At 40.5% G+C, this 14,038-nt stretch overlaps 1 protein-coding gene across 2 annotated transcripts in view; it reads left to right on the plus strand.

Moving 5' to 3' along the window:
- The window catches only part of LOC138855264 (sodium-coupled monocarboxylate transporter 1-like), a 130,451-nt gene that overhangs the window by 17,209 nt on the left and 99,204 nt on the right, over positions 1 to 14,038 (plus strand). The gene's annotated exons all lie outside the window — the stretch shown is intronic.

Below are 14,038 nucleotides of genomic sequence, written 5' to 3' on the forward strand. Positions count from 1 at the left end.
GGCAGAGGGAACAGTGAGTGGGTTGTAGTATAGGTTGCTCAGTTGCGTTGGGAATGTCGCGGTTGGAGTCTTTTGGTGGGAGATTCTGTGGGGTGTGTTTGCCCTTCCTCCTGTGTCTGGGTCCTGCTCATTTTCGTCATTGCTTCTCGTTCCTCCTTGCGTCTCTGTACCCTCTCTTTCAGTGTAGTCTTTTCTTCTTGTGTCACGGTCGAGGTATACTCTCTGGTACCCCTCTTTGTCCCTCAGTCTACTTTCTCTTGCAGAATCCTGGTTCGAACTGATTCTTCCTTGAAAGTTACTCTGACAGGCCGTATCCTTCCACTCGCAAACCACCCAATTCTCTGAAAATTTGTCACCTGGGTCATATCGCCCTCCCCTATTGTTTTCATGATGCCTTCAATCATTTTTATCTCCTCCTGTTTCATTTCTTCAAAGTTGTCCCCCTTGGCTTCTTGGAGCCCGTACACAAAAACTGACCTCGCCCTTTCCTCCTCCCACTGAGTCTCCATCTGCTTCCTCTGAGGCATTTTATTTCCTTCCATTGACATGTTCTTGCCTTCAGTCCCTGTCATATCTGAAACTTCTATTCTCAGTGAACTGTCTTTCCTGACCAGCTGTCCCTTGCTACTGCAGTTGGCTGTTAGAATCTCTGCATATAGCATACCTTCATTGTCTTCGGATCCCCTTGTCTGCGCCGACTTTGATCTTAGTGTGATCTCGTCGTCTTTTCCCTGGCCCCACGTGGGTCTGATAGGGCCTTCGTGTACGGCATGTCTCCGTTGTTGCTTACCGTCCCCTTGTCTGCGCCTGACTTTGAATTTCCTGATGTCACATCTGAATTGTCATTTGTCTCTCTAATCTGTTTCAGGCTTGCAGTTTCTCTTCTAAGCACTGTATCCTAGCTTCTGCTGCTAAGACCTGTACTTCCCACTTCCTGCACTCTTCAGCTATCTGCTCCTCCATTTTCTTACCAAGCTCTACTATCTTCCTTCCCCACTCTTCTCCCTTTTTTGGTGCTCTAACTCCCAGTCTTTCCTCCCTGGTTCGTCTACCAGATCTCTGGTTTTCCGTCCTCTAAGGCCACCCATATTTTTTTTTTTTTTTTTTTTTTTTTTTTTTTTTTTTTTTTTTTTTTACACAGACAGAAGGCTAGAGGAGGGAGAGGGTGCGAGGGGGAGAGAGAAAGGGTAGAAAGAGGGAGAGAGAGGAGAGAGAAAGGGTAGAAAGAGGGAGAGAGAGGAGAGAGTATGGGGGTGAGGGATAAGACCAAGGGGAGAGAGAGAAATGTGAGGGGGGAGAGAAAGGGTAGAGAGAGGGAGAAAGAGAGGGAGAGAAAGAGAGAGGGAGAAAGGAGGGCGAGGGAAAAGGCTATGAGAGAGAGAAATGGAGAGATGGAGAGAGAAGCCTATAGAGAGAGAGGAGGGTGAGAGATAGGGTTATGGGAGTGAGGGAGAGAGAGGGAGAGAGAGAGGGAGAGAGAGAGGGAGAGAGAGAGGGAGAGAGAGAGGGAGAGAGAGAGAGAGAGAGAGAGCGAGTAGGGGAAGAGGAGGGAAAAAGGTTATGAGAGAGAGAAACGCGAGGGAAGGAAAAGATAGGAGGGAGGAGGGAATGAAGGCAACAGCGGGGAGGGGAAAGGACTGTGGGGGAGGGAAAGGTGTGTGGGGGGGGTGAGGGGACGCGGTCAAATTCCAAGGATCAGCTGTGTGTACTCACCTAGTTGTGGTTTCAGGGGTCGAGACTCAGCTCCTGGCCCTGAGTGTATGTGTGTGCGTGCGTGTGTGTGTGAGCACGTCAGTTGTTTATATGTCCCAGAAATACAATTCACCCCTGTGTATCCGTAATACTAATACGATACCATTAACACTGTGTGTGTGTGTGTGTGTGTGTGTGTGTGTGTGTGTGTGTGTGTGTGTGTGTGTGTGTGTGTGTGTGTGTGTGTGTGTGTGTGTGTGTGTGTGTGTGTGTGTGTGTGTGTGTGTTAGGTGGTCATAGAGTTTTGTGAATATCTTGGTTACAGTGATTTTAGTGGATTTGAGATGGGCGATGAGATGCATTTGTGGATGTGAAATGTGATTTTTGTGTGTGTTCAGAAGAGGTGTGTTGGGAGATGGGTGAGTGGATGTGAAGAAATGCGGGTGAGATGGAGAGGGGTATGGGGAGGGTTGTATTAGAAATTTAATGAAATATGGGGTGATTTTACTGAAAATAAAGGTAATGTGTGAATATTTTAAAAATAAATTATAGAATTGAAAAGTTATGATATATTGGAAAAGAATGGAGGGTGTTGAAACATGTCGCAATAGTTGGGTAGTGAGATTAGTTGATGCGAGTATAATATCAATTTATGTGGATACAAGGAGATGGGTATGGAGAGGATTTTATTAGAATTTTAGTAATGTAAAGAGGAATGTGTATTACATTTAAGATTCAGTAAAAAGAAGGGGAAAAAAATTGTGAATAAATTGTTAATTGATGAGGGTTGTGAGTAATGTAGTCGAACTAGAGATACCAAAAAAGATAATATAAGTGGGTTGTTTTTGTGACTTTTTCTGATGAAATTAGTTAAAACGAGAAAAAAATTGTGGGTTGTGGGGTGTTGGTGGTTGTGGGTGTTGTTGTCGAACTAGTGATGTCGAAAAAGTGGTTATAAGTTGTGGGTTGTTGATGTGACTTTTTCTGATGAAATTAGTTATAACGAGAAAAAAAAATTGTGGGTTGTGGGTGTTGTGGGTGTTGTGGGTTGTGGGTGTTGTTGTCGAACTAGAGATGCCGAAAAAAGTGGTTATAAGTTGTGGGTAGTTGTTGTGGGGGTGTGGGTGATGTGGGATGTGGGTGTTGTTGTCGAACCAGTGATGTCGAAAAAGTGGTTATAAGTTGTGGGTTGTTGATGTGACTTTTTCTGATGAAATTAGTTAAAACGAGAAAAAATTGTGGGATGTGGGTGTTGTTGTCGAACTAGAGATACCGAAAAGACGTTATAAGTGTGTTGTTGTTGTGACTTTTTCTGATGAAATTAGTTAAAACGAGAAAAAAATTGTGGGATGTGGGTGTTGTGGATTGTGGGTGTTGTTGTCGAACTAGAGATACCGAAAAAGTGGTTATAAGTTGTGGGTTGTTGTGACTTTTTCTGATGAAATTAGTTAAAACGTGAAAAAATTGTGGGTTTTGGGTGCTGTGGGATGTGGGTGTTGTGGGTTGTGGGTGTTGTGGGTTTGTGGGTGTTGTTGTCGAACTAGACATGCTGAAAAGTGATTGTAAGTTGGTTGTTGTGACTTTTTCTGATGAAATTAGTTAAAACGAGAAAAAAAAATTGTGGGTTGTGGGTGTTGTGGGGTGTGGGTGATGTGGGTTGTGGGTGATGTGGGATGTGGGTGTTGTGGGTGTTGTTGTTGTCGAACTAGAAATACCGAAAAAGATGTTATAAGTGGGTTGTTGTTCTGACTTTTTCTGATGAAATTAGTTAAAACGAGAAAAAATTGTGGGGTGTGGGTGTTGTGGGTGTTGTGGGTGTTGTGGGATGTGGGTGTTGTTGTCGAACTAGAGTTGTTGAAAAGTGATTATAAGTTGTGGGTTGTTGTTGTTGTGACTTTGTGATGAAATTAGTTAAAACGAGAAAAAATTGTGGGTTGTTGGTGATGTAGGTTGTGGGTGATGTGGGATGTGGGTGTTGTGGGTTGTGGGTGTTGTGGAATGTGGGTGTTGATCTTAGTTTATGGTGATTTTGGTGGTGTTTTGAGTGTATTCAGTGGTGTTTTAGTAGTGTTCAGTGGTGTATTTGGGAGTACTCAAATGGTGTTTTGTGGTTATTCAAAGGTGTGATTATAAGTTGTGGGTTGTTGTTGTTGTGACTTTCTGATGAAATTAGTTAAACCGAGAAAAAAAAATGTGGGGTGTGGGTGATGTGGGTTGTGTGTGTTGTGGGGTGTGGGTGATGTGGGTTGTGGGTGTTGTGGGGTGTGGGTGATGTGGGTTGTGGGTGTTGTGGGATGAGGGTGTTGTGGGTGTTGTTGTCGAACTAGAGATACCGAAAAAGATGTTATAAGTGGGTTTTTGTTGTGACTTTTTCTGATGAAATTAGTTAAAACGATAAAAAATTGTGGGGTGTGGGTGATGTGGGTGATGTGGGTTGTGGGTGATGAGGGATGTGGGTGTTGTGGGTTGTGGGTGTTGTGGGATGTGGGTGATGATCTTAGTTTATGGTGATTTTGGTGGTGTTTTGAGTGTATTCAGTGGTGTTTTAGTAGTATTCAGTGGTGTATTTGGGAGTACTCAAATGGTGTTTTGAGGTTATTCAAAGGTGTTTTTGAAGGTGTTTAAATGATGTGCAAGAGTACTTATGAAGGTGTTCTGGGAGTATTCAGAGGTGATTTGGGGGTGTTCGAATGATGTTTTGGGAGTATTTAAAGGTAATAGATGGTGTTTTTTGGTGATGTTCAAAGTAAAGTGTTTGAGTTAGTTTTTGTGATAATGTTGTGAAGTCTGGAGACTGAGGGAGGAGTTTGGGGGGATGAGTTGTAATTTAATGAAATGTGTAAGTGCAGATAAATTAGAGCTGTCAAATCTTATTTGGGAGTATTCAAAAATGATATTTTGGAAGTGTTTCAGTGTTGTTTGGAAATGTTCAAAGGTATTTTTGTGAGTATTCAAATGATTTATGAGAGTGTTTTGAAGGTGTTCAAAGTAAAGTGAGGTGTGTGTGCGTATTAACTTCGTAATATGTAAAATTGTGACTAGTGAATTAATCGAAAAGTGGTTGTAAGTGTTGTGGTGACTTTTTCTGATGAAATAGTTAAAACGAGAAAAATTGGGGGTTATGAGTGAAAATTGTGAGGTGTTGGTTGGAGTGTGAGGGTTCGGGAGGGTGGGGAGAAGGACAGAGAGAAGGTTACTTCGTGGGGAGTGACCTGAGATGAAATAGTTAAAACGAGAAAAATGTCTAGACTTGTGTTGTATTTTGTAAAGAAATTGTGGATTGTTGTGGGTATTAACGAAAAAAAAATGTGAAATTATTTGGGTTATCCTGGGTTAAGAGTGAAAAATGTGTAGGGGTAAGTCGACAAGATTCATCCTGTGTGCGGGGTCATCATGTGACGTCACTGACAAAGGGGGAAGTCGACAAGATTCAGCCTGTATGTGTGAGGTCATCACATGACGTCACTGACCGCCGAGTAAACACAGGTGGGGTGACGTCACACTTGTTTAGACCTGTAGTAAGAGAGAGCACCATGCCCCATAGGAGGAGTTCATTTGAATGCTTACCCCCAGAGGGGGGAATCCAAAAAAAACTTGATCCGAGGAGATGGAGGAGAAAACCTTGATCCAAGGAGATGGAGTCTTGGTATTATCGAGAAAACTTGATCCAAGGAGATGGAGTCTTTCGTATTATCCAGAAAAAAAAATTCGAAAAAATTTGGGATGGGGGTGAAAGTGGGGGGAATCCAAAAACTTGATCCGAGGAGATGGAGGAGAAATACTTGGACATAGAGGGTAGAAGTGGATGGTGGGGGAAATCTTTGTATTATTGATATCGAGAAAAACTTGATCCGTGGAGATGGAGCAGGAATATTTGGGGGTGGAAGGAGGGGGTACCCAAAAATTTGATCCGAGGAATTGGAGTCTTTGTATTATCGAGAGAAAAAAATTCGAAAAAAAATTGGAGTGGGGCTGAAAGTGGGAGGGGCAATACAAAAAACTTGATTCGAGGAAGTGGAGAGCACAATAAAATGAAATTCAAAAAAAATTCGAAAAAATCGGAAAAAAATTCGGGGAGCTTGGGCGATCCGGAAGACGCTGCAGAAGGCACAGCAGAAGGCACAGCAGAAGGCGCAAGGGGCGCGGGCGGGCGCGAGGGTGCGACGGGCGGGTGGGTCGGCGCATGGGCGGGGGCGGGTGGGGGGGCACGGGGTGCGGGGGCGCGGGTGGGGGTCGTGGGTGGGGGGCTCGAGGGTGGGGGGTTCGAGGGTGAGGTGGTCTCGAGGGTGAGGTGGTCTCGAGGGCGAGGTCAAGGTCATTAGCATATAGGTGTGAAAAAGGAGCCACTCAGAAGAGACCATTCCGTGGAGACCGTACCGTGGGAGCCCGCTGAGAGGAGGAGACCGCTGAGAGGAGGAGACCGTACAGAAGAAATCATCACTACTTACATATATATATATATATATATATATATATATATATATATATATATATATATATATATATATATATATATGTATATATATATATATATATATATATATATATATATATATATATATATATATATATATATATATATATATATATATATATATATATATATATATATATATATATATATATATATATATATATATATATATATATATATATATATATATATATAAATATATATATATATGTATACATATATATATATATATATATATATATATATATATATATATATATATATATATATATATATATATATATATAATAAGCGTGTATGCACCTGGAGAAGAGAGGAATGCAGAGGAGAGAGAGAGATTTTGGGAGATGTTAAGTGAATGTATAGGAGCCTTTGAACCAAGTGAGAGAGTAATTGTGGTAGGGGACTTGAACGCTAAAGTAGGAGAAACTTTTAGAGAGGGTGTGGTAGGTAAGTTTGGGGTGCCAGGTGTAAATGATAATGGGAGCCCTTTGATTGAACTTTGTATAGAAAGGGGTTTAGTTATAGGTAATACATATTTTAAGAAAAAGAGGATAAATAAGTATACACGATATGATGTAGGGCGAAATGACAGTAGTTTGTTGGATTATGTATTGGTAGATAAAAGACTGTTGAGTAGACTTCAGGATGTACATGTTTATAGAGGGGCCACAGATATATCAGATCACTTTCTAGTTGTAGCTACACTGAGAGTAAAAGGTAGATGGGATACAAGGAGAATAGAAGCATCAGGGAAGAGAGAGGTGAAGGTTTATAAACTAAAAGAGGAGGCAGTTAGGGTAAGATATAAACAGCTATTGGAGGATAGATGGGCTAATGAGAGCATAGGCAATGGGGTCGAAGAGGTATGGGGTAGGTTTAAAAATGTAGTGTTAGAGTGTTCAGCAGAAGTTTGTGGTTACAGGAAAGTGGGTGCAGGAGTGAAGAGGAGCGATTGGTGGAATGATGATGTAAAGAGAGTAGTAAGGGAGAAAAAGTTAGCATATGAGAAGTTTTTACAAAGTAGAAGTGATGCAAGGAGGGAAGAGTATATGGAGAAAAAGAGAGAAGTTAAGAGAGTGGTGAAGCAATGTAAAAAGAGAGCAAATGAGAGAGTGGGTGAGATGTTATCAACAAATTTTGTTGAAAATAAGAAAAAGTTTTGGAGTGAGATTAACAAGTTAAGAAAGCCAAGAGAACAAATGGATTTGTCAGTTAAAAATAGGAGAGGAGAGTTATTAAATGGAGAGTTAGAGGTATTGGGAAGATGGAAGGAATATTTTGAGGAATTGTTAAATGTTGATGAAGATAGGGAAGCTGTGATTTCGTGTATAGGGCAAGGAGGAATAACATCTTGTAGGAGTGAGGAAGAGCCAGTTGTGAGTGTGGGGGAAGTTCGTGAGGCAGTAGGTAAAATGAAAGGGGGTAAGGCAGCCGGGATTGATGGGATAAAGATAGAAATGTTAAAAGCAGGTGGGGATATAGTTTTGGAGTGGTTGGTGCAATTATTTAATAAATGTATGGAAGAGGGTAAGGTATCTAGGGATTGGCAGAGAGCATGCATAGTTCCTTTGTATAAAGGCAAAGGGGATAAAAGAGAGTGCAAAAATTATAGGGGGATAAGTCTGTTGAGTGTACCTGGTAAAGTGTATGGTAGAGTTATAATTGAAAGAATTAAGAGTAAGACGGAGAATAGGATAGCAGATGAACAAGGAGGCTTTAGGAAAGGTAGGGGGTGTGTGGACCAGGTGTTTACAGTGAAACATATAAGTGAACAGTATTTAGATAAGGCTAAAGAGGTCTTTGTGGCATTTATGGATTTGGAAAAGGCGTATGACAGGGTGGATAGGGGGGCAATGTGGCAGATGTTGCAAGTGTATGGTGTAGGAGGTAGGTTACTGAAAGCAGTGAAGAGTTTTTACGAGGATAGTGAGGCTCAAGTTAGAGTATGTAGGAAAGAGGGAAATTTTTTCCCAGTAAAAGTAGGCCTTAGACAAGGATGTGTGATGTCACCGTGGTTGTTTAATATATTTATAGATGGGGTTGTAAGAGAAGTAAATGCGAGGGTCTTGGCAAGAGGCGTGGAGTTAAAAGATAAAGAATCACACACAAAGTGGGAGTTGTCACAGCTGCTCTTTGCTGATGACACTGTGCTCTTGGGAGATTCTGAAGAGAAGTTGCAGAGATTGGTGGATGAATTTGGTAGGGTGTGCAAAAGAAGAAAATTAAAGGTGAATACAGGAAAGAGTAAGGTTATGAGGATAACAAAAAGATTAGGTGATGAAAGATTGAATATCAGATTGGAGGGAGAGAGTATGGAGGAGGTGAACGTATTCAGATATTTGGGAGTGGACGTGTCAGCGGATGGGTCTATGAAAGATGAGGTGAATCATAGAATTGATGAGGGAAAAAGAGTGAGTGGTGCACTTAGGAGTCTGTGGAGACAAAGAACTTTGTCCTTGGAGGCAAAGAGGGGAATGTATGAGAGTATAGTTTTACCAACGCTCTTATATGGGTGTGAAGCATGGGTGATGAATGTTGCAGCGAGGAGAAGGCTGGAGGCAGTGGAGATGTCATGTCTGAGGGCAATGTGTGGTGTGAATATAATGCAGAGAATTCGTAGTTTGGAAGTTAGGAGGAGGTGCGGGATTACCAAAACTGTTGTCCAGAGGGCTGAGGAAGGGTTGTTGAGGTGGTTCGGACATGTAGAGAGAATGGAGCAAAACAGAATGACTTCAAGAGTGTATCAGTCTGTAGTGGAAGGAAGGCGGGGTAGGGGTCGGCCTAGGAAGGGTTGGAGGGAGGGGGTAAAGGAGGTTTTGTGTGCGAGGGGCTTGGACTTCCAGCAGGCATGCGTGAGCGTGTTTGATAGGAGTGAATGGAGACAAATGGTTTTTAATACTTGACGTGCTGTTGGAGTGTGAGCAAAGTAACATTTATGAAGGGATTCAGGGAAACCGGCAGGCCGGACTTGAGTCCTGGAGATGGGAAGTACAGTGCCTGCACTCTGAAGGAGGGGTGTTAATGTTGCAGTTTAAAAACTGTAGTGTAAAGCACCCTTCTGGCAAGACAGTGATGGAGTGAATGATGGTGAAAGTTTTTCTTTTTCGGGCCACCCTGCCTTGGTGGGAATCGGCCGGTGTGATAATAAAAAAATATATATATATATATATATATATATATATATATATATATATATATATATATATATATATATATATATATATATATATATATATATATGCATATATATATATATATATATATATTTATATATATATTTATATATATAACACATCGGCCGTTTCCCAACGAGGCAGGGTGACCCAAAAAAAAAGAAAAATACTTTCATCATCATTCAACACATGCACCATCACTCATACAAAATCAGTATCTTTGTAGAGGTACTCAGAAACGACAATTTAGAAGTCCCTCCAAACTGCCAATATCCCAAACCCTTCTTTAAAGTGCAGGCACTGTACTTCCCATTTCCAGTACTCAAGTCCGGCTAACCGGTTTCCCTGAATCCTTTCACAAAAATATTACCCTGCTCACACTCCAACAGGTCGTCAGGTCCCAAAAACATTCATGAAGGGATTCAGGGAAACCGGCAGGCCGGACTTGAGTCCATTCACTCCTGTCTCACATGTTCACGCATGCTTGCTGGAAGTCCAAGCCCCACGCCCACAAAACCACCTTTACCCCCCTCCCTCCAGCCTTTTCATGGATCTCTTCCCCACCTTCCTTCCCATACAGAATTATATGCTCTCCAAGTCATTCTACTTAATTATTTTCTTTTTAATTGACCAAACCACCTCAATAGCCCCTCTTCAGCCCTTTTAGTAACTCCACACCTTCTAATTTCCACACTCCGAATTCTCTGCATAATATTTACACCACAAAACACGACATCTCCACTACCTACAGCCGCCGCCTCGCTGCAGCATTCACAACCCAAGCTTCACACCCATATAAGAGTGTTGGTACAACTATACTTTCGTACTTTCTCTTCTTTGCCTCCATGGATTACATTTTTGTCAACTCCCAAATATGTGAAAACATTCACTTCTTCCATACTCCTTCTCTCCAATGTGATATCCAATTTTTCTTTATCTGAATCGCTGGATACCCTCATCACCTTACTCTTATCTATGTTCACTTTCAATATTTTGCCTTCACACACCCTCCAAAACTTATCCACTAACCTCTGCAATTTTTATTTAGAATTTCCCAAAAGCACAGTATCATCACCAAAAAGTAACTGTGTCAACTCCCATTTTGTATTTGATTATGAACATAAGAACATAAAAAAGAAGGAAAACTGCAACAGACCTACTGTCCCATGTGAAGCAGGTACATGCCACCTCCCGGCTTAGAACAATGACCACCTAGTCAGATCACTTCCACTTCAGGAAGGAGTATGGCACTAGACCTGGTAGCACAAGCTAGTCAAGTCCTGAGCCTCACTATCCTGATAAAAACTCTTTACAGAATTTAGTTACTACCTGTTTCATACACTTGCAAAATCTTCCCCATTGCTTCCCTATCCACTCTATCATTTGCCTTTTCTAAACCCATAAATGCAATGAAAACTTCCCTACCTTTATCTAAATACTGTTCATATATATGATTCAATGTAAACACTTGATCTACACATTCCCTACCCACTCTAAATCCTCCTTGCTCATCTGCAATTCTACTCTCTGTCTTACCTCTAATTCTTTCAATAATAACCCTACCATACACTTTACCTGGTATACTCGGTAAACTTATTCCCTTATAATTTTTACAGTCTCTTTTGTCTCCCTTCCCTTTATATAAAGGAACTATGCTCTCTGCCAATCCCTAGGTACCTTCCCCTCTTTCATACATTTACTATACAAAAACACCAACCACTCCAACACTATATCCCCCCTGCTTTTAACATTTCTGTCATGATCCCGTCAATTCCAGCTGCTTTACCCCCTTTCATTCTACGTAATGCCTCACGCACTTCCCCCACTCTCTCATCCTGTTCTTCTTCACTCCTAAAAGATGTTATACCTCCCTGGCCAGTGCATGAGATTACTGCCTCCCTTTCTTCATCGACATTTGAAACTTCCTCCAATAATTCCCACCATTTACTCATTACCTCCAGTTCCCCATCTACTGACTCCCCTACTCTGTTTTTGACTGACAAAAATCATGCATTCCCTAGGCTTTCTTAACTTGTTTATCTCACTTCTAAATTTTTTCTTATTTTCTGCAAAATTTTTTGACACTGCCTCTCCCACTCTATCACTTGCTCTCCTTTTGACTCTCTCGCCATTGTCTTCACCTTTCTTTTACTCTCAATGTACTCTGCCCTTCTTATATCACTTCTGCTTTGTAAAAAACCTCTCATAAGCTACCTCTTTTTCTCTTTTATCACTCCCTTCATCATTCACTCATCTTTCCTCCTGCACCCACCTTCCTATAACCACATACTTCTGCCCCATAGTCTAATACTGCATTTTTAAAACTATTCCAACCCTTTTCAACCCCCCCCCCCACTACTCATACTTGCACTAACCCACCTTTCGGCCAATAGTTGTCAATATCTCACCCTAACTTCCTCTTCCCTTAGTTTATACACTTTCACCTCTCTCTTACTTGCTGTTGCCATATGCCTATTGTCCCATCTACCTCTTACTCTAACTGTAGCTACAATTAAGTAATGTTCCGTTATATCCATTGCCCCCTCTAGAAATATGTACATCCTGAAGTCTACCCATCAACCTTTTATCCACTAATACATAATCAAACAAACTACTTTTATTACGTGCTATATCATACCTTGTATATTTATTCATCCTCTTTTTCTTAAATTATGTAATACCTACTACCAAACCTTACTACACATAGCTCAATTAAAGGCTCCCCATTTTCATTTCCCCCTGGCACCCCAGATTTACCTACTACTCCCTCCACAACATTTTTACCCACTTTATCATTAAGATCCCCAACCACAAGTACTCTCTCACTTAGTTCAAAACTCTCCACACACTCATCATTTCCCAATATCTCTCTCTCTCTTCCACACTTCTCTCTTCTCCAGGTGCATAAACACTTACTATAACCCACTTTTCACATCCAACCCTTATTTTACTCCACATAATCTTTAAATTTATATTTATATTCCCCCTTTACCTGCCATAACTTATCCTTCAACATGATTGCTTCTCCTCCCTTTGCTCTGACTCTATTAAAAAGCACTGACCTAATCCCAATTATTTCTCCCCACTTAAACTCTCCCACCCCCTTCAGCTTTATTTCACTAAAAGCCAGGATATCCTTTTCTTCTCATTCATAACATCCACAATCATCTCCTTCTTATCATTCACACAACATCCACACACATTCAGACATCCCACTTTCGTCGTTTTCTTCTTTCTCTTTTTAGTAAGTTATACGGGAAAACGGGTTACTAGCCTGTTGCTCACGGCATTTTAGTTGACTTTTACAACATGATCTTACAGAGGAAAGATTCTTATCACACTTCCCCATGGATATTAAAGGAAAAACAATATGAACAAGAACTATTAAGATAAAATAAAAAAAAAACTCAGATGGGTGAGTAAGTATACATAAACGTGTACATGCATGTGTAGTGTGAACTAAGTGTAAGTAGAAGTAGCAAGACGTACCTGAAATCTTGCATGTTTATGAGACACACTTGGAAGGGCGGTAGTACCTCACTGAGTAGATGCTGTCTACCAACCTACTACCTATATATACATGTATACATACATACACACACACACACACACACACACACACACACACACACACACACACACACACACACATGCAAGGAATTCGCGAGAGCGAATATATATATATATATATATATATATATATATATATATATATATATATATATATATATATATATATATATATATATATATATATATATATATATATATATATATATATATATATATATATATATATATATAAGAACATAACATAAAAAAAAGGAACACTGCAACAGGCCCACCGACACAAGCGGAGCAGGTCCATGTCTCCCCCCCGGATAAGCCCAATGACCCACCCAGTCTGGTCACCGCCACTCAAGGAAGGAGCACGGCACCAGACCAAGCAGCACAAGCCAGTCAGGTCCAACTCACACCCACCCACACCCACTCATGTATTTATCTATCCTATTTTTAAAACTACACAATGTTTAAGCCTGAATAACTGTACTCGGGAGTTTGTTCCACTCATCCACAACTCTATTACCAAACCAGTGCTTTCCTATATCCTTCCTGAATCTGAATTTTTCTAATTTGAAACCATTGCTGCGAGTTCTGTCTTGGCTATATATATATATATATATATATATATATATATATATATATATATATATATATATATATATATATATATATATATATATATCCCTGTACATATACTCTGAGAAGTGTATATGATAATGAATATAAACTAAAAATTGAATCACTCAGGGTATATTCACTGGTGGGAATATTTATGTCAGTGTAAATACGCTCAGATTTTAGTAACTATTTTGGGATTAAAAAAATAATTTTGATTAATATTGCATATATGTGTCAAATGACGTATGTACACTTGTCTACTGGTGTTTGCCACTTGTCTAATGGTGTATGTCACTTGTCTACTGGTGTATGCCACTTGTCTACTGGTGTATGTCACTTGTCTACTGGTTATGTCACTTATCTACTGGTGTATGTCACGTGTCTACTGGTGTATGCCACTTGTCTACTGGTGTATGTCACTTATCTACTGGTGTATGTCACGTGTCTACTGGTGTATGTAAACTTGTCTACTGGTGTATATCACTTGTCTACTGGTGTATGTCACTTGTCTACT

The sequence above is a fragment of the Cherax quadricarinatus genome, chromosome 87 (assembly GCF_038502225.1).
Source record: "Cherax quadricarinatus isolate ZL_2023a chromosome 87, ASM3850222v1, whole genome shotgun sequence".
Lineage (NCBI taxonomy): Eukaryota > Metazoa > Arthropoda > Malacostraca > Decapoda > Parastacidae > Cherax > Cherax quadricarinatus.